Here is a 24,702-nt window from a genome sequence, read left to right as displayed (position 1 = left end):
TGTGCTAAAGGTGATCCGAGCTGCCCTCGCGAGGTATGCTTGGGTGAGTGCTAGGAATACCCCTCCAGCTGGATAGGAATCGATTCGAATCGCTGTCTCTCCCGGATAGTGAGAACTTGACTCGAGCAGCAGCAATGTAGAATTCACTAAATAAACTTAATGGTTATGATGATGATGATGGCTACATGATAAACCGGATATGGTTATTAATGTGATGCTTATTAATCAAGTGGTTGCTATAGAATAGGTGCAAATCTAGCTATGGTAGCTTTATTGAACTTGATGCTAAAATATTGACTAAAAGGTTGAAAGTAAAGACTCATGATAGTAATGCTCTTTTTGACAAAGTTATGCTATCCAACCAACTCCACCAAAAAGCCTTGCATATCCTTGAGAGTCTTTTATTTCTCTCCTGTCGGGTAAGTCTAGCTGAGTACATTGGAGTACTCAGGGTTTATCCCACCATGTTGCAGGTGAAGTCTTCAGTCTACTAAAGATGGTGGCTAACCGCCGGTGGGCTCGGTGATTCTATATAGTGTTCTCATCTACATGCTTTTGTCGGAGGATGTCACTTATGCTAGCAATGTATTTATAACTTATGTTATTGTAATCATTTGAAAGCTATGTTGTTTTCTAATCGATTTGGAAAATCCAAACTTGTATTATTATTTGTGAACTCTTTTGTAATATTATTTCCGCTGCAAATCTCCGTGTATGTGATGTGTATTTGCTTAATCATGTGATCTTGGTGTAACGTTGATTTACCGAGGTCCTTCGTGACACTCGGCAGACTACCGGGTTTATATAAGTGAGAGTATGCGCGTGTCAACGTGTTAAACGGGGACAGTCATAGTTAAACTTGTATAAATTGGGCAGTTCTGTCACAGCTGGCATCGGAGCAAGATTAAGTATAATACTATCAGGTACACTGTTTTAAAAACAAAGTTTTGGTTTTCAAAATTCTATTTTGACTAAAACTTTAGCTACAGGCAAAAATTGTCAAAACTAATTTACAAAAACTATGCTAGCGACAACCTCCAATTATGCCCAATTAAGGACTACTAGGTGGCTTTATGTAAACTGATACTAACTATGGGGGTTTACTTTATTGCAACTTTTACTTTCGTGGTCCATATGGCGTGCAATAGTATGGATGGCACTTACTTAAGTGGTAATGAATGGATCATATACCTCTACGCCAAGGTAAGCAATATTTTCTTTCGTCGTCCATACGGCGTGAAATTGTATGGATGCCACTTGCTTGAGTGGTAATGCATGGATCTATATGCCTCGACGCCCAAGGTAAGAAAGTGAGTTGTGAGAGCATGACCGTCTAACCATCGGTCTAGGGGAGAGTTAGATGTGGTTACTAGAATATTTACATGTTACACACATGTCTATATGAAGGTACTTAATTGTGGGTTAGTCGGTACAACCGTGTATACATATCTCTGTGTATACATGGGCGTGCTTCACATGGGTAGCATGCTGCAATATATATTCGGGAATATATATTGGAGTATTTCGCTTTCAACCTAGAGACCAAGCTTTCATTTCTGTACTTTTATTATTGTTGGGTTGGGCTGAAATGAAATTCTTCTGCAGGTACACTAACCACGAATGCATAGATTGAACGTAGTTGACGACTAGCTATATGTTGAGAGAGTACATGTTATGCCACCGACATAGAACGTGATTGCCACCATAGGCCGGCAACTTTGTGAGGACGAATAAGACGAAGCATGCACCATCATGATTGTTGCATTATGCATAATTATTCTTCTCTCATTCTTGTTCTAATGATAAGTAACTTGTGAGTGATGTGATGTTACTCTCTTTCTTGGGTGGACTTATACAAAAATTCCCTTAGTCCATGCTACTTGAATAGTTTTGCTTGAAAGTAGTGTGTGGTGTGTCTAGCCTTGAAATAATTGCTTCTATAGGAATGCTAAGTTATTAGTAGCAAAAACTACAATCCTTTGAAAACTAAAGCTTGTCGGTGAACATGTATGTGGATGTTTTCTGTGATGCCTCTAATTTAATTAACTAAGTAAAAAATTGGCGTACCTATAATAGAAATAGTTGAAGCTATAAGCTTGAACTTGTAGGTGTTCGCTTGTTTAGCCAAGTAGTGAATACGTTGCTCATGAAAGTGTTTGCAAATGCTTTAACCTCACTTAAGCAATTGTGATTCTTATGTCAATCCCTCCTTGTCACCAAGATAAATTGTTGTTGTCTATGTAAAAATGTTTGTAGCTACTGGAGTTATACAAGTGTGTGCTCTCTTGTTAATAGAACAAGGGAAAACATTACAAGATAGGTGTGTTGAATTTTGGCTGCTAGAGCAGTTTGTATTCTAGTGGTGTTTTCATGACAATAATGGTATTTTCTGTAATTATAGTGAACACCAAAGTTGTAGCCAACCTCAATATCTAGTCTATCCTAAAATTTCATGACCATAGGCCTGATGGTTTAGGAGTTATGAACTTTTGAAGTATGTTGACACATCCTGATCGTGTTCTGAACAGATCTGAATGTTGAGTTGTTTGACTAGTGTGCATACAGAATCATGTCTTGGAGTTAATAGAAGAAGTGTAGTACTTTTGTTAAGGTTTCCAAAACTATCTTAGGTCACTACTTTTGGTGGTCTAAATCTTCTGTTACGAGCCTATGAAGTAGAATGACAGAATCTGTCAAAATCTGAATAGATATGTCTTCTTTGTATTGTTTGTGCTTGTTAGCTGTAGAAGCACCTTAAGATGATAATAAGAAAATTATAGATAAATTGATAAGTTTTCCATAACATTAAAGATCATGTTTGTTCGATCAATAGAACTTTAGTTATTATTTTCTAAAATTCATGTCAAGTTCTCTATCCTAGTTTAGGCAGAGCTGACTGATATTCTTTTCAACCTTGTTAAGTTTTGAATTAGCTCTATAGGTTTGATAACCTTTCTCCGCTGAGTTTTCCTAAATGCTAGACTCTTGATTGTGGTATGTCCATTTGCATGACAGTGCAGCCATGCCAAAAATCTTTTTGGAGCCCTTTCACTATCTATCTCAAAATCATCTTCTCCCTAAAAGACTGAGCCATGTCCACTTGCTTCGTAGCACATATGGTATCATAATCCTTGTAAGTAGAACAAATGTGTGTATTGATGTAGATAAATGCTTGTTAAATGTAAGTTGTGTGCTTAGTAATGGTTGTTTAAGCGTCATTGTTTGAGTTTTCTCAGGTACATGCTTAAAACTATTATGATGTGTGGATGTTGGTTATCTAGATGGTGCCTTGGTTGTTTCTTGTTTTGTCCTTGATGAGCACGAGTGCTAAATAGCTTTATCTTAGAATGACGCTCAAGTTATGTTAATTGTGTGTTGGTTGTGTCAAATTAGGTTCCCATTCTTAGGAGCCAAGCTTATAGACTTGACTGTTAGTTTTTGAATGTTGGAGCATCCATGCCTATGCTTGATACGTAAACCAATGTCCAGACCCTCAAATGCTTGCATATACCATGGTTGTCCTACACCTATTTGCAAACATCCTTGTCTAGCCAACTAGCCTAGGATAAGTTCTCACTACAGAAAGCTTTCGACTACGGTTATTCTTGCTGGCTACGGAGACCATACCAAATCCATGTTGGACCTCCCGGTTGCCTCTCCCAAAACTTAGCTTGTGTAATGCAATCTCTTGCTGTCTAATATTGCAATCTTTTGCTTTACAAATCATGTAACTCCCTATCATCTAAATGTTTGATCTGTGTAGTGTTTTTACCTTAGGAGTTTGCTTTAGTCATCACCAACCTCTCCAAGTATTGCTATGCTTAGTAGCTTTGATCTTATGTTCCTACCCAACATGACCGCATCTCTTGAATTAATTATTAGGTAATGACCTTGATGGGCATAGGGCGTATCCATTTATGTCTTGTGCCATGTTCTCAACCTTTAACCTTCTACTTGTTATATCCAAATCTTGATGTCATCTTTTCTTGCTTTAATTCTGCACCTGATTCTTGTACATGCAAGACTTACCTATGTCATTTGAGATTTCATGTTGGTTGTAAGATCAAAAATGTGTCATGATTAACGATTAATGGTGTCGTGACAAAACCGAGAGCATCCTATGGCTGCAGCCACAAGGTCGTGCTGCTCGGCACGCGCTGGTATCGTGGTTGCTAGCCATGACCTATTATGAAACTACACTGATGTGTCATCTCATCATGAGTTTTTCCTTGGTTAACATTCCTTATGTCTAATTAGAAGATCTATATCAGATTTATGTAGTAGGACTTCCTTCTGAAGTTGCTAAGAAGATAACCTTTGAAGAATAGGTTACCGACATAAACCTTAGCAGACTGCAAGGGGTGGTAGACAAGAAACTCTATTTGCTACCCATGTAGCGATATCAGTCGTTTAGTGAGTAACTTGTGTCATCCACAGATTGATTCCAAAGGGCACACAACACTTAAAGTTGGACAAGTTATCAGTCAGACAAGAATTGATCCAAATCTTGATCATGGTGATCACACAGTCCTAATCAACCATCTCTATTGTGATCTCTTTTTGGCTAACTTTGATCTTGACTGCCTACAAATGCATCAACTACAATTGTTGCCACCAAAGAATAAAGTTGTGTAACTTTTTAGTGTTGAGGGACAATTGGTTAGTTACCAATAAGAAAGTTAATCTCCAGCTAGATAATGACTCTTTAGTAGCTATAACAGCTATGTCTCATAGACCGCTGTTCACCAAAGAAGATAACGAGTCAAACAATGAAGCAAATATGGCTTCCTTCCCCAAACCCGATGTTGTCAAGTCAATTCCCTCTTGGACAATCACACCTATAGTACTAGATGCTATATCTAAGTCACAAGCTAGAGAAAAGCATGTCCCTAGCCTCAGCCAGCATCATTATGCGTGTTGCGCTATCAAAGGTTTTCTTTCATGCTTGATTGGATGAAGTGCCAAAAGATAATCAAGAACCATCTCTCATCTTTTGTAACACAGTCCTTCCATGAGGAGTGTACCTTGAGCTCCACCAAAAATGGCCCACAAGTCCAATGCTTGTGCATCCTTGAGTTGGTGTCGAATCCACGATTGAAGTTGTTTTCTAAGACAGATGTAAAGAAAAAAAACCTATCCTCAATCCTCCATGAAAAAGTTGCTGCTACATGAAGAGCTTGAGAGAGGTGTTAAACAACAAATCTCATAATTATTATCTTAGAGCTTTTATTTGATCCTAGAAAGGAATCCTCAATCTCAAAAGTAGTCTCACCAAGCTATTCTGCTACAATGCAAGTGAAGTCGACCCAGAACCTACTAAGCCATTGCTTAATGATGGAAAATTTTAGTTGACTTGCTTGATAGTAGCTTGTTTCCCTAGTTCGGTGAATACTTGCAACTTTTGTTGTCCACTATACCTTGCTATCATCCATCCTTAGCAATGCTTATGTAATGCTAACATGCCTTTGGTGTTTTCTATATTCCTTTTTACCTAAGAGGTTGTATCTGATATGACCTAGATCACTGTTAACACTTGGAGCCATTAAATTCCTTGAATGATCAACACTAACTCCATAGACTTGGAAAATAAAGTGTTGATATCAGTGAAAGAGAACTACACACATGAAACCTTATGTAGCTATCCATCGATTGGCATCTGAGTGATTAGACCTTATGACCAAAATAGACATCGTTCGTTGGTTAGCTAGTTTCTCATAACCTCAAAGGATGTTTATCTACTTCATGATCTCATCTCCTATGAAAGGTTGTACTGAAGACATTCTGTAAGAGGACTACTTTTTGAGCCTTGTGAACATAGATGAAAACATTGTAGTGAGTAGTTTACTGTGCTCCGGACCATCCATCGTACATTGGGAATGAAGAACTATGTTGTCTTGAATTCCTCCTAAAGTAACAATACTTCATGGAAGTCAATAAAGGAAATTCTTTAGACAAAGATTCACTATGAAGAACCAGTATTAGAAAGTGTCCTGACCAAATTAGCCTTTCTGATGCTCGGGGATAAGTAGTTGACTGCTATCGCCAATGTTAGAAGTGAATAACATGCTTGTCTACCCTTGGAAGTCTTTTGTCATGAATCTCAGGACGAGATTCTTTTAAGGGGGAGGGTTGTAACACCCCAGGTGTTTGCCACTAGTTAGACCTTAGGTTTTGAACTCAAACATGCCAAGATAAGTGGTGATGATCATGTTAAGGTTAATCCATGAAAGTGAGCCTCAAGTCAAACTTAGAGAATGCACCCTTGCTTATATATAGGCCCTTTTCAAAGTGCATGCTTGGGTAACAGTAATGGAACCTCTCTCATGTGTCTCACATCCATCACTGTCTATAGTGGTCACTCAAAAAGTTTCATGAAGTTTGGAATCAAAAGGTCACATGAAACGATAAGTTACATGTTTGTTGGAATAACCTCATTAAGTGAATAGTACCATGAGTCATCAACCAACCCTTACAACATTGCCCAAATGACTCTAGATAAACTCTACAACAAAAGTCATGAAGGGTTCATGTTGATCTTGTGCCCATAAAATGCTTCAATTGGCCTAAAACCTTAATTCAAGCTTTATCAAGTTGCTACTTTGACCAAATTGAAAGTTGGACTTCTATACTAGTTCTGAGGTTTGACCTTAAATGAAAGTTGTAGTTTAGCTTCTGTAGAACAAACTTTGTTTAATGCTCAAGAGCTAGTTTGGTCCCTAATCTAGTTGAATTGAGCTTGCAATATTCAATGCAGTGCTGTTTTGGAACTCCCGAAATTTGGCTGTCAAAATAGTATCTCAGTTTTTGGTATAGATGTTGGGAGCCTTGTATCTTACTAACCAGGATAAAACAGTAAAGTTCCTTTAATAAAAGTTGTAGTAAAGTTTGTATGCTACAAACTTTCTTAAAGTGCCTAAGTCTGAATCATCTTCTAAGCATGTCAAATAATAGTCACAAGATTGAATCTGCTGTAATTTCCAGCATTTCGAATTTCTAAGTGTGGAAATGCAGTTCATCACGTTGGCATTCCGCGTTCTCCAAATATTCTTCAACAACTTGCTTGGGTCCCAATATAAAATTTAGATTATATATTGTGGCCAAGAGCATACCAAAAGATGACACCAGTTGGACTTCGTTTTGGTCATCAATTTTGATTTTTTCTAATCTTTATCAATTAATTGATACTTAAGGGTTGGCATCAAATTATCTACTAATCTGCAACTCTAATGACCATGGCACCTTAATCAAAGTTGGAGAGTGTCAAGAGTAGAGCAAACATTGTTTTTGGACCATGTCCAAATTCGATTCAGATCCGGCCCAAATCGCTTCCCACGCTGACCACATCGTTGCCCGACACGTGCTTTGTGGAATGCCTCAATGGCAGGACGCGTGGACGAGAGCGCGTGGCGACCATGCACGAATTCAAGCTCTCCATTGCTGCCACCTCCGCCTTGCTCTCTGCCTCTCTGATGCCAGGAGCAGATGGGCGACCTTCCTTTCCATCTCGAATGCCCCCTTCCCCTCTCCAAACTCTCCTATTCCCGCTCTCTCCCTCTGTCCGCCATGGACAGGAAGCAGAGTCCATGGCCGACCTCCACCGATCACTCCCTGCTATACCTCGAGTCCAACCATGGTAGCGAATAGCTCTAGAGCTACGCGGCTTTCCCTGGCCCTCCTCCACCCATTCAGTGCTGGTGCCACCTACGGTGGAAATCTGTTTCCTCTGTGTCTCTGTAGGAAAGGAGAGAAGAGGGACCTCGGGTTAGAATAAGAAACAACTCAGGGTTCCAGATGCGAAGCCAAGACTCATATGATTAGTGTTTGTGGGCTGTGGCGTGATTCCTGAAAACTCTAGGGTTGCCGGTGCAAGATCTGTTTTCTTTTCTTTTGTTTTTGCAGATCTCATGGATGAACTTTGGAAATGCATAGAAATTCATAGAAAAATCGTAAAATAGCAAAAGTGGACTTTTTGTAATCCTTTTGAAATTCTCTATGCAGTAGATCTATAATATGGCATGGTTTAGTTTGAAGTTTTAGTCGTAAAAATAGATTTATGCAGTTAGGTTTTAATTGCTTGTTATATTTGTCTTTTTTCATAACCACTGTATTATTGCTCAAATAAATGTGAAAATATTGTGACAAGCTTTTCATATGATGTTTGATGTCTGGTAAAATTTGCACAAATTTAGGTATGACAGATTAAGAGTTATAAAAATAACAAATGCTCTGTGTTGCTTTGCTCATATCCTGAGTATGTCTGCATGTTTATATTGTTTGGTTCAGTTAGGTTGTGAATCATGCCTGGATGAACATATATGAGTTGTAGTACTTGTCATAAGCTTTCCATCAAACTAAATAGCATAATTTTTAGTCAAGCATATATTTTGTTATAGTAGTTTAAAGTACTGTTTCAGTTTCTGTCTAAACCCAGACAGGGATGCATTGTTTGTTATGTAAGGCCTTGTTAGTTATAGATTTAGCTATAGATGTTTATAACAAAGTTGTTCACAATTTAGTAAGCTTTCTATAAAGTACATAACCATAATTTATGGGCATATGAAACTCAAGTTATGGCTGTTTAATATGGCATGATAGATTCTGTCCATGTTTTGAACAGAGATGTCTTCATGGAGCTTGATAAATCATGTATAATTGTAAATAAAAATCCAACAATGGAAATTGTTGTTCCAGTACAATTCTATGATATTGTTGTATCATGTTGATATGTAATATGGTCATGTGTTTGAAGAAAATATGATTTGTACATTTATCTTGCTCTCACATGGTTGATTTCAATAGCAATTTATCTTTTTCATAGATGTTGCTAAGTTTATTCAAATGCAATGAAATTTGTACAGTAGACTATGGATGGTATGTAGTAGCTACTGTAATTTTTGTAGAATTTACTGTGCATGTTTGTTATATGTTCTTTAATTCACCTTATTATCCAAATAAATTAAGAAAGGCATTAAATAAATTTATTTGGTGATGACCACTATGTTTTCTGGTGTTCTTTAGATATGTGGAACATGTTAGTAATAATGGTTTTGCTCAAATGCATGTTTGAAACATAAGTTAATAATTAATTATTTACAATTATTGTTTCTAGACAGTTTCTGGAACTGTTTGGATTACAATATGTAAATAATGTTTTCTGGGAATCTTGTTTATAGAAAAGTTGTAGATAATTCTGTTATCTACCAGCTGTTAAAATTTGGTAGTATTTGGCCGTGTGGTTTGTGAGTTATGTCTGTTGAAAGTTTGATTCCAGAAATAGCTGCTCTCTGTTTGTCAGGGACAGATTCTGGATCTTTATAAGTTCGACCAGCTTAAGTTGGGAATCATTCTTTTATGTCTAAATATCAAATGTAGATAATTTCTTAAACTTTCCAGAATGTCTTCTTGCATGTCTTTTGGAATTGTGTAACTCCAGTTATGATTTATTTTCTCAGCTGCTGTTAATAGTCCTAAAAATGACAGATTCCTTGTATTGTTGTTGCTTGGTATATTGCTATGCATGACTCATGTCTTTGATAATAGCCAAGTTAATACACCTAAAATCTTGCTTACTGGATGCCATGCCTGATATACTTGGTTGCATTCTTTTCTATCTTAGTATGTTGGTTGTGTTATATTACTTAAGCAACATGAAACTCATATGTATGTATAGAGTAACATGATACTTCTCTTGCTTACTGTATGTGCTGCATTGTCTATTGCACTTCTACGTGTTCATACACTTACATCTTGCATCTCATTTAGGTACGCTAGATGAACCACGTGAAGGACATGATGGTGGACCTATCGGGATGATGGAAGGACTACACAAGTGTTGTGAACTTGAATGCCGTCAAGATGGCGCAAGCTAACTTAACTGACTTGTGTCGGATTCCAGGCAAGCCTCGGAGCATTCTAAGTCTCCTACCCTCTCATTTTATAAAAGCGCAAGAGTTTAACTTTATATGATGCATTAGATGATAGGAGTTGAATGAAACCGTTGGTGCATATTTCCTACCTTGTCCACTATATGAAACTACCTGAACCCTTACTAGTATAAGGAAGACGTTCTATGCTTAGCTATGCTTAGCTCGGTAGAAGCCAGGTGATTTCCTGTCACCTGCGAGAGATAGGTGGATACCTGATCACGGTTGGCTATATTTGCTATCGTGGAAATAACCATGTGCTAATAATGAATTTGAGACCGGACGGGATGACGATAGTGAAACAACAAGGCATGGAGGTCTTGGGTGTGAATCTATCCCCGTCTGTGTCGTTTAAGGACCGATACGCTGTACGTCCTCGTGTCATGTTGAACGCATGCCTAACACTTAGTTGGCCGGATAAGTCGTTCTGACCGCGAAGCCTACGAGTGCATCTCCGGCCGGATACCCCGTTCGGTTTAAGTGCGCACCCCGGTTGGTAGCAAGGATGTGCGGGGAGTCAATGGCGTAAGACCGAGGAGTCAGGTTAGAGTCCTGACCCTGGCAGATTGGCGGTCCCTAGGGGTGCGGGGCTGTACGGACCCGAGAATTGGTCCGGAGTTGTGCTAAAGGTGATCCGAGCTGCCCTCACGTTATATGCTTGGGTGAGTGCTAGGAATACCCCTCCAGCTGGATAGGAATCGATTCGAATCGCCGTCTCTCCCAGATAGTGAGAACTTGACTCAAGCAGCGGCAACGTAGAATTCACTAAATAAACTTAATGGTTATGATGATGATGATGGCTACATGATAAACCAGATATGGTTATTAATGTGATGCTTATTAATCAAGTGGTTGCTATAGAATAGGTGCAAATCTAGCTATGGTAGCTTTATTGAACTTGATGCTAAAATATTGACTAAAAGGTTGAAAGTAAGGACTCATGATAGTAATGCTCTTTTTGGCAAAGTTATGCTATCCAACCAACTCCACTAAAAAGCCTTGCATATCCTTGAGAGTCTTTTATTTCTCTCCTGTCGGGTAAGTCTAGCTGATTACATTCGAGTACTCAGGGTTTATCCCACCATGTTGCAGGTGAAGTCTTCAGTCTGCTAAAGATGGTGGCTAACTGCCGGTGGGCTCAGTGATTCTATATAGTGTTCTCATCTACATGCTTTTGTCGGAGGATGTCACTTATGCTAGCAATGTATTTATAACTTATGTTATTGTTAGTCCCCTCAAGTGAATCTGGGCCGTCGGATCAAACCGACATTGATTGAATGGTTATCCTTTATCCTTTAGGTCGGTGGAGCATAATCCGCGAGGTTGAACGTGATTGGCCACTGTAGCAGGGCGGGCGCCCTGCCCCGAGCCCGCTCGGCCTCCCGTTCGTTCTCGTGGCTTCTGAAGTCTTCTAGATGATAGAAAATTGCACGGCACGTTAATATCTCTATGTAAACCCGACATGTGGGCCTTTCCTTCATATTTCCTGATAACCCCCTGTAGAAATAGACAAACACCAAAACTCATGGAATTCTGTCAGATAAAACCCTAAGTCTGGGTGTTGGTTGCATTTGGATCCTTTTCTTTGTTTATTTGCTGATTATATTTGGTACTTAAGGACCGTCAACAACTCCCCCAAGCTTACCTCTTGCTCGTCCCTGAGCAAGGATAGACTCAAGAGTTTCTACAGTGGTTTTATGCCTTAAAGGTACACATGCGTTTAAACAAGATCTCATCTCTAGGTTAGGGTAAATTGTTAAGATTTAAAACTTACTCATATTACCTTTCACCATGGAGCTTGCAACCGTCACTTGTGTCTTGAGCAGTTAAAAGATAGAACGGTTAAGTCAAGCACCATGTCCCTTGTTCTTTGATCAACTATAGCTCTGGAGTTTTTGCAGATTTCCAAATAAAACTCAGAGATTCCTTGTATGACTCTCTCTAGTCTCTCTTTTGTGGTATTTCTGGATCCTTACCAAGGCAGTGATGATATATGCCTTCTCTCAAAGTATGTGGTATTTGTGGTATGAGACATAATGATATTGCCTTCTCTCTCACCCTACTCTAACAAGGTTTTGATATCTAGAGCTCATAGGTGGGAGACAGCTAATACATACTTACAAGACATTTATTGCATAGTCAAACCATAGATCTAGAGAAACAAGTCAATAAGTCAAATCAAGATGTGCATGTGTGACGAATGAATGGTGTATGGTGGTAACAATGGTGGAAGTCTAATTCTACTTTTGCTCTTTTGAGGGGATACATACCTTTCTTGCACTTTGAAGATTTTTGAGAAGAATGAGATGCTCTATATTATTTTTTTCTTTCCTCTCAGGTGGGTATCTTGTACCCCTAATTCTACTGTCGGACACTTGTCTATTTTTACCTCTCGTCTCACTTTTTCTTTTCTTCGAGGTTCCGGGCACTTGCCCCTTTTTATTTCCTCGTATTTTTCTTCTTTTTCTTTTTTTTAGAGCACTCACCCTCCTGGAATAATGTAGCAAGTGGTAGTAACCAAAATATCTCGAGCATTTATTTCACAGGGAAAACAGGAATGGGATAATGTTTTTGGCTATTCTCTCCCAAATAGGAGTAGAATAGTTTTGGGTGAATCTGGAGATGGAAATGAGTGGATGTATGTGGATGCGTACTTCCGGAGTAGAAGCAGCATGTATGAGTGAACGTGCGAGTGAATCTTGATTTTAACCGCATGACAAGTTCCTAAGGGTCTACACAGCTTGACCATACTCAATGCTCATAAGCAGTAAAAAGTAAATGTATGGTTCATAGTCTAATAAGCATGTATGTATGGCTGTGGTAGGAATTTAAACTCTCATCATACAGGAACTCATCATGCAACATTTTAAAGATTTTCAAAGATAAAATTCTCTAGAATTCTAGCATCTCTAAGAACAGATAAATAGCAGCTCAACCTTCCCATATCATATCCATTAACGACTTAGACTTTAGATCAAGTACTCTTTCCACAAGTTCAAGTTTAGAGCAAATCTTAATTCATAACAGTCATGCCTAAACTTGAGAGAGATTTCAATTTTGAGAACTAGTCATGGTAGAGCAACTATTCATCATTTCCATGTGAGAGCTTATCATGAGGGTTCATAGCAAACTTTATTTATTTATTTAGCAAACTAAGCAAAGATATATATAAGCACAAAAATCTTTATTTGGGTTTTTATGATTATGCATCTTTTTATTATTTGAGTAAAGTATAAACGCGAGTAAAAACACTTAGCTGGATAAATGGGGGTGCTCTCCCCCAAGCTGGATTTTGACGTAATTTCTTTTGATGTAGCTAGCAGGTGGCGGAGGTGTATTTGAATGTCGGTAGTACCCTGACAGCGATTAGGATGTCCTCCGTCTGCTAGTCTTCTTTGATCCTTAAATTCTGTGGAGCTCAAATAGATAACAAACCTTTGTGGAACTGGTTAAGTGTTAGCATAAAATCTCTTAGCCTTTATCATATTGAGATTCCTCCTAATAAATTTTATTTATTTAGCAGGATCATGCAATTATTTCATGAGTGTAGTATTTAAAACATTTGTCAGATCAGATCGCTCAACCTAATGGAAGATAATCTATCTATATTTATGTTTTTTATATATCTTCCAAAGATTGAGTGTGCAACATTTTAGCTCATATGATTAGGAGTGTGGGATCACAAAGGTGGAAGGACTAAACATGTTGAATTAGTTGGGTTTGTTAATTTGGAGTTATAAATTATACCTCTTTGTCTCTTTATTTATGTGAACGCTAGAACCAAGGAGAAGCTTATAAAAGTGATAGTCAAGTACCTTAAGATATTACCTTATTTGAAGAGTGATGGTACAGTATCACCTTGTGGAAGCTTTCCTTTCTTAGCGGTTGTGCATCGTGTTTCTGGCACCCTCCATGGATCATCTCTTATGAGCTACGTCTTCCTTGTGTAAATTGTTAAACTTGATGTGTCTCTCTCTTTGTCTCCAATGTGAGTTTATCTCAGGACTTCCCAGGTCGATATTGAAAGTTTTTCTGTAGGGGTTAGTCCAACAAAATATCCAATATCTACTATAGCATACTATCGGCTCAAAAATCAACCTAGACACCATGTCTAATTTGATTTAGGAGGGCATTTTAATCTAAGCATATGCTTAATTTAAAATCCCTTGGAAGTAAGATCATCATTCCTAAACTAAGCACCATGCTTATTTAAGAGATAAATGAAACTACTCCTAAACCTAGACATATACTAAAGCAAATAAAGGTAGCATGAGAGCATTTATAGAGAGCTACTCAAGTGGAGATGAAGTAGTGTGATTAGCATTTAACAAATTGAGCATGTCTCAAAGGTAGGGACAATCAGCATAGCAACATGGCAAAGGATGTAAAGTACTCCCCAAAGCTTGAATTTTGCAAAATTCAAGTTTGGATGAATTTAATTCAATGTTGTATGATGATTGGTTGGACATACCTTGTGCTTGTCATTCATCCAATCTTCTTGCTCCAATCTTGGAAAAGTTAGTGACAAGAATACCCGAAGGAATATTTTCACAATTATCCTTATATGCTCAATACACAAGGTAATGTTGCAAAGAATTAAAAGCTCATGTTACGATCTGATCAGTGCTTATTTTAGGACACTAAGCTTGTCCTTGGGAAACCATCAATTTATGTCGGCGAAGTGGTTTCCCTTCCAACGCTGACCTATATCAAGATCAACTCAACGAGATCTGCAATATTTATTATAGACATATGCATCGACAACCGCCCTTTTAAAGTTTTTATAAATAGAAAGGAAGAGGGGGTTGGAGATCTCAAATGTGGTGATGTTGGAGAGACCAATAGATTGGGAAGATGTTGCATATGAGCATGGAGTAAATGAGGTGGCTATGAAATAAATTCTATGCTCATTAATGTTGTCTTCGTCTCCAATCTGAATGTTCGGAGTTTCTCCTGGATTGGTCTCACCTATGTCCTCTTCTATAGTTGGATGAATCCCATTTTCAAAGGGAGTCAAGAACTCTCCATTTGAAATTGAGCCAAAGTTAGAATCCATTAAGGCTTCTTCCTTGTCCATCCATTCTACACATTCTAGCCATTTGGAACTTGTGATCAGGAAAGGGGAGCTGATAGAATTTTCTATATGGCTTAGCTCTCCTTCACTTGATATGTCATCCTCGACTTCTTCATAAAGGAACCAGGACATTCTCTAAGAGAAACATTATTGCAAGGATTTGAATTATCCCTGCTTGAAGGTCTCTTTTGGAACCAGAAGTCTAAACCATCAGTATCTGAAAGATTTAAGGTCGGAATTCCTTCCTCCCTTGGAGAAGTTTGGGGTATTGATGGTTTAGGATCGATAGCTAAAGTTTGGAATTGAAGTGGTTGTGATCTGGCTATCGAAACTTCTTCTTCTTGTCTAGGAACTGGTTCTTTCTCTTTCTCAGGGATATAAAAGCTAGGAGACTTTCCGCTCATTAAATCAATCAAATTCCAAGCTTCACTAGCGGATAGGTGGTGGAAAGATCCTCCGGAGGCTGTATTCAATGTTTGCTTATTTTCCATACTAAGGCCCTCAAAAAAGTGAATTAGAAGAACTTCTTGTGGAATAGAAAGCTTTGGGCCAGTGAGAGTAAGGTTAATAAAGCGGTCCCATGATTTGCCAAGAGATTCTTCTTCCAGTTGTCTAAGAAATAATCTCACACCGAAGTTCCGCCACTTTAGAGATTGGAAAATATTTTAAAAGAAAACTATTATGTAACTCCTTCCAATCTCCATGAACACTCCCTACTTTGAGTTTATAACAATGTCTAGCTTTTCCTATTAAAGAGAACGAAAAGAGCTTTCATTTAAGGGTCTCATCGGACATGCCTTCTATGTGAAGGAGGTCACAGACTCTATAAAACTCTCTTAGGTGTGTGTATGGGTTTTCCTCACCTTCTCCTAAGAAAGGTTGTTTTTGAACAAATTGTATGTATTCGAGGTCTATCTCAAAACTAGATGCTATGATAGGCTTTGAAGATTTTGGTGGTTTGAGATGTGTGCCCGTAGGTCTATGAAATTCATAGATAGACATGTTTGCATTCATGATAGACCAGAAATCAAGGATTAGATAAGAAGAAAGAATAGCAGAGATGAGGCAAAGGATAAAAGGAAAATATATATTTTCTATTATTTTTTTATAAAATGATTAAGCTAGTTCGTAGTCAACTCAGCAACCGTCTCCCCGGCAACGGCGCCAAAAATGCTTGTTGACACTTGCTAACACCACTTGAATACTAGGTTGTCATCTCCAGCATGGCACTAGAGTGTACTATGGTATTTATACGCACACAGATAAATCCGCAAGCGCACGGATACCGTTGTAGCTTTTACCCGGCTAAAGGTTTTATCGTATCCACAGGGAAACGGGTGAACCAACTACGCTCTAACTTAACCAAGATAGATAGATAATTGTAAATAGGAAAGATGGTAGAATTGAATAAGAACAATATTAAAGATAAGATAACAATGGGTAATAATAGGGGAATAGAGAATTGAGCAATCTAGTATACGGGCGATGGTAGGAGAATAGAGAGGATAACTATGGTTTCTCTACTTCAAAGGCGTATGTCTATGTCTGGGACGAACCACATGATAAGAATACACCACAAAGGATGTTTATCCATAGGCCGATAAACCCTACCCGTCCTGCTAACAGGAGGTGGACTACAGGGGACCAACGTAACTGTCACCTACGCGGCCTACCACACGATCCAGCTAGACAGGGAATATCCACAAGTAATCTAGGTCTAAGCACCACGCTTACACCTATACTACAAATCTCACCTATAGCGTCCTATAGATTAAAGTACTCAAAAGAGTTATGAACCAGAACATACATGATTAGTAATTGCATAATGAATTAGAAGTAGATTACTAGAGTCATCCCATGAGCAAGCTTGATTAGAGCTTGATCATGGCGAAGTACAACCGGAGGAAGAACCGACAGGCCGGCCTCTCCTCCAATCCTCCCTCGCTCTCCATCTCGCTACTATCTAGATCTACTCTAGTTTAGAGATGAGAGGAGAGCTCTCATCTCCAAACCCTAGCTTTTGCTCTGTCTATGAATAATGAATAATGATCAAGGGTGCCTCCTCCAGGGGCCAGGGGGTCTGCTTATATAGTCCCCTCAAGTGAATCTAGGCCATCGGATCAAACCGACATTGATTGAACGGTTATCCTTGATCCTTTAGGTCGGTGGAGCATAATCCGTGAGGTTGAATGTGATTGGCCACTGTAGCAGGGCGGGCGCCCAAGGGGGGAGGGCGGGCGCCCTGCCCCGAGCCCGCTCGACCTCCCGTTTGTTCTCGTGGCTTCTGGAGTCCTCTAGATGATAGAAAATTGCGCGGCACGTTAATATCTCTATGTAAACCCGACATGTGGGCCTTTCCTTCATATTTCCTGATAACCCCCTGCAGAAATAGACAAACACCAAAACTCATAGAATTCTGTCAGATAAAACCCTAAGTCTGGGTGTTGGTTGCATTTGGATCCTTTTCTTTGTTTATTTGTTGATTATATTTGGTATTTAAGGACCGTCAACAGTGGTGTTGGCGCCCGAGCCCAAGAGGGGTCGGGCGAGGCAGAACTTGCGCCCGAGGCCAAGGGGTCGAGCGAGCCGTGGCTTGCGCCGGAGGCTAAGGGGTCGGGCGAGCCGTGGCTTGCGCCCGAGGCCAAGGGGTCGGGCGAGCCGTGGCTTGCGCCCGAGGCCAAGGGGTCGGGCGAGCCGGGGCCCGCGCCCTGAGCCCTGGTGATCGCGGATGGTTTGCCTTGTCTTTTGTGATTTTTATTATTCTGATTTGGGTATCCTTTTTATGGTACCCAACAATTATCTTTCCATTAGGTTGAGCGATCTGATCTGACAAATGTTTTAAATACTACACTCATGATCTTATTATCCATCAAATTTGTCTTGCTCACTATGCTTAAGGTTAGAGAAGAACAAATACACTTTTGGTTCTGTTGGTGTTTTCCACCAACAGGGCCCATGCACTTGATCTCTGCCTTGTCTCTATGAGAAGGTACACTTTGAGCAAAACATGGAGGAGTTTTACAACTCCTAGACTTCACCAATTGAAGGACCTGGATCTACGAGCACAAACACACTGAGCAGGATGCTGCCAACGCGACACTTTGAACTGCTGGGCAAACGAAGAATATGGGTGACACCGTATCAAGAGGTGCAGACGTCAAGGTCCACACCTGAATCAAATGACGCATCTAAAGAATGAACACGGTGAGAAGTCTTGTTCAGAAGACTTAAAACATTGAACCCTCGCGGAAAGGTAAAATTGGTAGTTATACATATTTATCCTTTCTGCATTCCCTTTTTCCTTAAATTATTTAATTTCCTTAAATAGCTTGTTAGTTAATCATGCTATCTTGAAAAGAAAATAAAAATGTTAAAAATTGTAAGCCCCATGTGAGTATGCTCGTGGTATAAAACCCATAAGTACATTCACTGTGGTGGCATAAAAATAAAATAAATATATTCATGTCCTATAGAAATGAAAATATAAAAATAAATTTATGATCCTACCAAAGAGAGTAATATCTATTAGAGGAAGCTCAACATGATAAAGGCAAAGAGATTTTATGCTAACACTTAACCAGTTCCACAAAGCTTTGTTGTCTATTTGAGCTCCACAAAATTCAAGGATCAAAAAAGACTAGCAGACAGAGGACATCCTAATCGCTGTCAGGGTGCTGCCAACATTCAAATACACCTCCGCCACCTGCTAGCTACATCAAAAGAAATTATGTCAAAATCCAGCTTGGGGAGAGCACCCCCATTTATCCAGCTAAGTGTTTATATTCGCGTTTATACTTTACTCAAACAATAAAAAAATACATAATCATAAAAACCCAAATAAAGATTTTGTGCTTATATCTTTGCTTAGTTTGCTAAATAAATAAATAAAATGTCTATGTCAAATTGAACTCCAATGATAAACTCTTACATGGATATGATGAATAGTTGCTCTGCCAAGTACCTAGTTTTTAAAAGTGAGCTCTCTCTCAAGTTTAGGCATAACTGTTATAATTTAAAGCTTGCTCTAAACCTAAACTTGTGGTAAGAGTATCTGATCAAAAGTCTAAGTTGTTAACGGATATGATATGGGAAGGTTGAGCGGCTGTTTATCTGTTCCTATAGATACTGGATTCTGGAGAATTTTATCTTTGAAAATCTTTAAAATGTTGCATGATGAGTTCCTATATGATGAGAGTTTAAAATCCTACCACAGCCATATATACATGCTTATTAGACTATGAACCATACATTTACTTTTTACTACTTATGAGCATTGAGTGTGGTCAAGCTGTGTAGACCCTTAGGAGCTTGTCATGCGGTTAAAATCAAGATTCACTTGCACGTTCACTCATACATGCTGCTTCTACTCCGGAAGTACGCATCCACATACATCCACTCATTTCCATCTCCAGGTTCACCCAAAATTATTCTACTCGTATCCGAGAGAGAATAGCCAAAAACATTATCCCATTCCTGTTTTCCCTGGGAAATAAATGCTCGAGATATTTTGGTTACTACCACTTGCTACATTATTCCAGGAGGGTGAGTGCTCTAAAAAAAGAAAAAAAGAGGAAAAATACGAGGAAATAAAAAGGGGCAAGTGCCTGGAACCTCGAAGAAAAGAAAAAAAGTGAGACGAGAGGTAAAAATGGACAAGTGTCCGACAATAGAATTAGGGGTACAAGATACCCACCTGAGAGAAAAGAAAAAGAAAATATAGAGCATCTCATTCTCCTCAAAAGCTTCAAAGTGCAAGAAAGGTCTGTATCCTCTCAAAAGAGCAAAAGTAGAATTAGACTTTCACCATTGTTTTTACCATTATCACCATCATCACCCTACACCATTTATTCGCCACACATGCACATCTTGATTTGACTTATTGACTTGTTCTTTTGGATCCATGGTTTGACTATGCAATAAATGACTTGTAAGTATGTATACTTTGTCTCCCACCTATGAGCTCCAGATATCAAGCCTAGGATGAGAGAGAAGGCAATGTCACTATGCCTCATACCACAAATACCACATACTTTGAGAGAAGGCATATACCATCACTGCCTTGGTAAGGATCCAGAAATACCACAAAAGAGAGAATTGAGAGAGTCATACAAGGAATCTCTGAGTTTTATTTTGAAAATCTACAAAAACTCCAGAGCTATAGTTGATCAAAGAACAAGAGACATGGTGCTTGACTTGACCATTCTATCTTTTAACTGCTCAAGACATAAGTGACGGTTGCAAGCCCCATGGTGAAAGGTAAAATGAGTAAGTTTAAAATCTTAACAGTTTACCCTAACCCAGAGATGAGATCTTATTTGAATGCATGTGTACCTTTAAGGCATGAAACCATTGCAGAAACTCTTGAGTCCATCCTTGCTCAGGGACGAGCAAGAGGTAAGCTTGGGGGAGTTTGTTGACGGTCCTTAAGTATCAAATTTAATCATCAAATAAATAAAGAAAAGGATCCAAATGCAAACAACACCCAGACTTAGGGTTTTATCTGACAGAATTCCACAAGTTTTGGTGTTTGTCTATTTCTACAGGGGGTTATCAGGAAATATGGAGGAAAGGCCCACATTCATTTGGAGGGGCTATATAAGCAGACCCCCTGGCCCCTAGAGGAGGCAACCCCCTTGATCCTTATTCATTATTCATAGACAGAGCAAAAGCTAGGGTTTGGAGATGAGAGCTCTCCTCTCATCTCTAAACTAGAGTAGATCTAGATAGTAGCGAGATGGAGAGCGAGGGAGGATTGGAGGAGAGGCCGGCCTGTCGATTCTTCCTCAGGTTGTACTTCGCCATGATCAAGCTCTAATCAAGCTTGCTCATGGGATGACTCTGGTAATCTACTTCTATTCCATTATGCAATTACTATCCATGTATGTTCTGGTTCAGAACTCTTTTGAGTACTTTAAATCTATAGGACCCTATAGGTTAGAGTTGTAGTATAGGTGTAAGCGTGGTGCTTAGACCTAGATTACTTGTGTATATCTCCTGTTTAGCCGGATCGTGTGGTAGGCCGCGTAGGTGACAGCTATGTTGGTCCACTGTAGTCCACCTCCCGTTAGCAGGACTGGTAGGGTTTATCAGCCTATGGATAAGCATCCTTTGTGGTGTAATCTTATCACGCGGTTCGTCCTAGATATAGACATACCCCTTTGAAGTAGAGAAACCATAGTTATCCTCTCTATTCTCCTACCATCGCCCATATATTAGATTGCTCTACTCTCTATTCCCATATTATCACCCATTGTTATCTTACCTTTAATATTTTTCTTATTCAATTCTACCATCTTTCCTATTTACACCTACCTATCTATCTAGGTTAAGTTAGAGCGTAGATCAGTTCTCTCGTTTCCCTGTGGATACGATAAAACCTTTAACCGGATAAAAGCTACAACGGTATCCGTGCGCTTGCGGATTTATCTGTGTGCGTATAAATACCATAGTACACTCTAGTGCCATGCTAGGGATGACAACCTAGTATTCAAGTGGTATTAGCAAGTGTCAACAGTAAACACCAACAATCACCCTATAGGATAACCCTTATCTTTAATGTTCCAAGTTCTTGCTATTACGACTCTGATCATTTATTGTATTTAAAGGATACATGTGGCTATGCAAAAATATAAGAGAAGAAAAGGGAGTAAAAGATGGACAAGTGTCCCAATAATTAAAACAATGGGTACTAGATGCCCGACTCTCTATTAAAAAGAGAGAGAGAGATAGTCCATGTCTTTCCTGAAAAGTTTCAACAGAGAGCTATTCCCAAAGAAATAGAAATTAGCCACAAATACCATAAATACACCTATCCACCATATTCCATACACATGCACATCTTGGTTTGATTGTATGCCTCGATTCTCTATGGATCCATTAGTTGACTTTACAATACATGCATTGCAAGTATGCTTATCCTTGTTATTAGCACTCCTATAAGCTCTACCGTATACCTTTAGCTGTAAGAGGTATAACATCATTAATGCCTCAAGAGAGAACCATAAATACCACATACATTGAGAGATTTGAGGGTGTCATACAACTAAGCTCTGAGTTTTATTCTGAAAACTTATAAAAAAACTCTGGACTAACGGTTCTCCAAAGAATTTGAAACATAGTGCTTGACCTGATTGTTCTGCCTTCTGATTGCTCAAGATGCATGCAAAAGCTGTAAAGCCCCATGGTTAAAGGTAAAACAGGTAAGTTTGAAAATTAGAGCAGTTATTAACTAATTCGGAGGAAAATCTTTGTTTGGGAGCATGTGTACTTGGAAGAAATGAAAACATTATAGCAACTCTTGTCATATACTGCTTAGGCTCGGTTTGCTAAGGGACTGGCAAAAGCTAAGCTTAGGGGAATTGTTGATGGTCGATTATGTCAACTTTTATTATAACTTTAAACCTGAAGGAGAACATGAATACACACTAGTATAGGGTTTAAACTAATAATTTCCATGAGTTTTATATATTCTGTATTTTCTATAGTGAATTTCAGGAAAGCTGAAAAAGACAGACTCTAGTGCAAAATAAACAATAAACGTATTCGCCATGGGAAATGTCGCAAGAAGACTCAAGAAGGATTAAGAAACCACCCGAAGCAATAGGGGGCCTAGCGGCTGCCAAGTGGGGCTGGCCGGCCCCACCCTAGCGCCGATCGACGCCCCCCTTTAGGGTTTCAGCCCCCTCTTCTAGAAGCTTCCTCCACCGCCTTTGAGGAGTCATCTGGGCCCTTGGTTAAGTCGGTTTGATCCTACGACGCACGCGCATCCCACCAGACTATAAATACATGGGTAGACCCGCCTGGAGAGAGCCACTTCCTTATTCATCAAGGCCTCAAGCCATCAAGCATCAAGCGCCTTCAAGTTCATCAAGAGCCTTCTAGTTTATAGTTCTAGTTAGTTAGATCAGAAGTAGAGGAGATCTAGTTTTTCATCGGGATCTGGAGCCCCTGGCGTCGGTCTGGAGTGCAAGGGTTCGTTAATAGATCTAGTTCTTACTTTATAATATTCAATTGTATATTAGGGAGACTTTAATCTTAATAGATTCATATATTCTTAATTGCATTAGTCATTGTATACTTTGATTATATGTCTAGGATAGTTGGCTTGATCTTATTGAATTCATGTAATTGCTCATATATAGCGTTTACCTAATCGATCATTGGGTAGATGATAGACAATATGTAGACGTGGTGTCTAGATATCTTGTTTGTCTATGAGTACACCCTGATGTGCCGGGCCGTGTAGTAGTCCGCGTAGGTGATAGCTGCGTTGGTTCCTCTGTAGTCCACCCCCGTACATAGGGCAAGCATGGGCGTGGTCGTGAAGGAGGTGACCCTTGTGTCTTAAAACCCTCATTAGTTGATGCCTCTTTACATGTAATTATGATATAGGGTTGACTTAACGATGATTTCTAGATGTAATTGCACTAATTAGAGTTATTCATTGGTGTAGTTATAGAATTACCTTAGATTCAACTCCCTAGTTTATCCATTAGCTAACTGTTATTATGACTAGTAGATACTTTGATGATTATTTTTAATTATGATACTTGATGATTATGCTATCATTATTATTTATCTATATTTATCTTGTGACCTCTGTTATGAGTAGATTATACGACTTGGGTAATATCATTTATTCATCCTATATAGTTTCTTATCAATATAATAGATTATGGTTTAACACTTAGCCTTCCCAGTGGTATAAATATAAATCGACAACCTGGATACTTCCCTAGGTAAAATGCTACAACGGTATAATTATCTATCCACTTGCAGAACCCATTTAGTTTATAATTATATTCATATATTTTATTCTCTTTTAGTTGCAGTAGAACATATGAATCTATATTAAATTCCTAGCAATGTAATTAGGGATGACAACCTACTTCGTGCTTAGGAATGCTAGAGTGGTTTGTTGCTATTTGACAAGTTAATGATATACCATGCATTTCTGGTGTTGTTGCTAGGGGTAGGGTTAATCTCTATTTTTAGTGATGACGGTAGTAAATGTCAACAGGGCAATTGGTCAAAACCCATCTGTCTAGATACTATTGAAGGACAGTAGAACTCATAAGAAGTTAGGGGTTTTTCTCTGCCATGCCTGATCTCAGTAGGTAGAAGACTTGGCCTTACCAGATGACTCAAGATTTTGAATTCCTCAGCATAGCTATAAATATTCTGGAATCTGAATGAAGCTGGGAGTTCAAATTCTAGAATGTCTGAATATACAAACCATTCCAGAGTTGCTTCTGGAAAGTCTTTGTAGAAAAGCTTGAAGAAGTCAGTAATCGATGCATCAATGGTTATTACCGATGTTGCCTCGCCAAAGGACATACATCGGCGAAATTTCTGGCTTTTGGGAAGATGTTCCTCTTGTTCTTCTGGATATTCCAAGGAAGAGAAAGACAGGTTGATCAGCTCTGGAGTCACTAACTTGTGCAAATGTGAGTTGAACCATAGCTGCAGCACCCACCAGGGGCCTGTAATTGTTGGAACAGTTTCATTCTCCATCAAATGCTGAGAAACTTTGTTCAGTAGATTGTATAAAGCTCCAAGAAGAATCTTGCCGAGTGGGATTTCAGAATTACCTGCTATCTTTTCTACCAAAGTCAGATAATTGGAAGTTGGAGAATAGGCTTGACCACAAAAGACATATTTGTCAAGCCACATGTTTAGAAAAGCCATGTGCTCTCTATCAAATAC

The sequence above is a fragment of the Sorghum bicolor genome, chromosome 7 (assembly GCF_000003195.3).
Source record: "Sorghum bicolor cultivar BTx623 chromosome 7, Sorghum_bicolor_NCBIv3, whole genome shotgun sequence".
Lineage (NCBI taxonomy): Eukaryota > Viridiplantae > Streptophyta > Magnoliopsida > Poales > Poaceae > Sorghum > Sorghum bicolor.
This window is presented reverse-complemented; position numbering follows the sequence as displayed.